General features: G+C 48.5%; 1 long non-coding RNA gene across 1 annotated transcript; it reads right to left on the bottom strand.

Moving 5' to 3' along the window:
• Positions 1-282: 282 nt before the first annotated feature.
• On the bottom strand, positions 283-1,312 carry LOC101331912 (uncharacterized). Its single transcript, XR_002176956.3, has 2 exons — positions 1,096-1,312; positions 283-829 (listed from the first exon to the last, which is right to left on the bottom strand). It is a non-coding gene; the product is annotated as an uncharacterized lncRNA (long non-coding RNA).
• Between the last annotated feature and the right edge of the window lie 967 nt (positions 1,313-2,279).

Here is a 2,279-nt window from a genome sequence, read left to right on the forward strand (position 1 = left end):
GGTGTATGAGAGGTAATTTCCTGGCCGTCCAGTGGTTAGGACTCTGTGATCCCACTGCAGGGGGCACGGGTTCCATTCCTGGTCGGGGAACAAAGATGCTGCAAGCACATGGAAGAAAGAAAGAAAGAGAGGAAGAGAGAGACAGAGAGGAAGGAAGGAAGGAAGGAAGGAAGGAAGGAAGGGAGGAAGGAAGGGAGGGAGGGAGGGAGGGAGGGAGGGAGGGAGGGAGAAAGAAAGAAGGGGTGTATGAGAGACTATCTTCTATTCTGAGCAGCAGTGGTCTTTTCTATTTTTTCACAGTTTATTAATCCTCTCATGAAATATAGGCAAAATCACCACAGATAAAGTCACTGCAGAATCTTTACTTCTTCCTTTTGCCGGCAGCAACACTGGTCCTTGTGGTCCGCCGACCTCCCTCATTCTGTTCTCGCATTTCTTACGCTGCTTCCTTGAGTTCTTTTTCTTCTCAGGCAGGCCATGTCTTGCAGGGTTGTGTTGGTTTACTTTTCCTTGCATAACCCAAGGAATCGTAAATCACGCCCAAGCCAGTTGTCTTGTCACCACCAAAATGGGTTCTGACTCCAAGTATAAAGATGACGTCTCGTGTGGTCTTGTAGATTTTGGCTACTTTTCCCCAAATGTCTGTCTCGGACACTGTTGCCCTTCCAGGGTGAAGCACATCAGCGACCATGTTTCCACTGAAGTAGTTGGTTGGCCGGAACTTCCTGATCCGGAGAGGTACGGTGTCATTCATGATGGAGACGATCCTCAGCCAGCCGGGGAGGAAAAGAGTGCACTGATGTTTCTAACCATGAGAAACGCCGGAGACCTAAGAGACGCAAGTGGGGCTGTGGATTTTCATGTGAATACTCTCCCTCATGCTCCAAAACTGCCCCGTGTCAACAGGACAATTGAGGCCATCGCTGCCAACCAGGTCTCCTTTCCGCAAAGATCTGCTGTCTAGAGGAAGGGGCAGCCCTTCCTCTTCTCTCCTACTCATGCCCTCTGCCCTGCCTCCTTGATTCCTTCCCATCACTGACACCCCCCTCCAGTCCTTCCCACCTACCAGGTGCCAGATGAGAGCCCAGTACTTACAAGAGTCCTGAATCCCCGTTTCACAGGTGAAGCCTAGAGAAGCCAGGGACTTGCCCCAAATTGCACAGTAAATGGCAGAGCTGGGATCTGAAGCCATTCCATCTGCAACCAAATCCAGTGTGTCTTCATTCTAGCCTAGATGTCACCATCTCCTCAGAAGGGGCTGGGAGTGAAGTTGAACTAGGGCTGATAGTACTTGCAGTTCCCCAGGTGACCACCAGATGGCTGTGAGGGCTCACCTCCAGGTAAGACTTCTTACCTCTTCTCCACCAATCTGCAGAATCCTATGGGCCTAGGCTCTGGAGGGAGGTGTGTGTGAGAGAGACACAGATACTGTCTACACAAGCTCCTTGTCCAAGCCCCAAGAATCTGGGCATCATCAGCGCACACATTCTTAGCACTGACTCATTCATTCAGCCAATATTCACTGACAGTTCCCCTGGGCTTGGGTTTGAGAGGGTGCTGCAGACAGAAAGATGATGTGGCCATATCCCTGCATTTTGAACATTCAATAAATATTTATTGAGCATATACTATTTGCCAGGCACCATTCTAGGCACAGAGGATACAGCAATGAACAAAAATCTCTGCCTTCTTCATGGAGCTTCCATTCTGATGGGGAGATGGACAATCTACGAATAAAAACTTAATATGATACTAAGTAGGGATCCCTTGAGGGTCTCACAGACCAGTGAGACAGGCAAACATGTACACAGTCACAAGATGGTACAGTATGGTTATTTGGTAATCACCTGCTTAGCTTTTATGTGTGCAGGGAGTTAACTACAGATGAAGATAAACATGGTCCCTGCCTTCCTGGAACTCACTTATAGCCTAAGAAACAAATGAGTAATTAATTATACAGTTGATACGTGTTCTGAAGGAACAAAAGGAGGCATGATGATGTAGAATAACCAGGAGACCTGTTTTAAGTAGGGAAGTCATGGAGCAGGTCAGTTGAAGAGAGGATAGAGGAGTTTCAAGGAGAGGGCACAGCAGGTACCAAGTCTTAGGAGGAAAAGAGTTGATGTGTTTGAGGAACAGAGAGGAGGCTAGTGTGTCTGGAGCCAAAGGAGCCATGGGGAGAGTAGGAGTTGAGCTCAGAGAGGTAGGCAGGGGGAAGATCATGCTAGTATTGGAGAGCAGTGAGCCATTGGTGGCTTAAACATGGGAATGGTACGATT

This window comes from Tursiops truncatus, chromosome 1, assembly GCF_011762595.2.
Source record: "Tursiops truncatus isolate mTurTru1 chromosome 1, mTurTru1.mat.Y, whole genome shotgun sequence".
NCBI classification, from domain to species: domain Eukaryota; kingdom Metazoa; phylum Chordata; class Mammalia; order Artiodactyla; family Delphinidae; genus Tursiops; species Tursiops truncatus.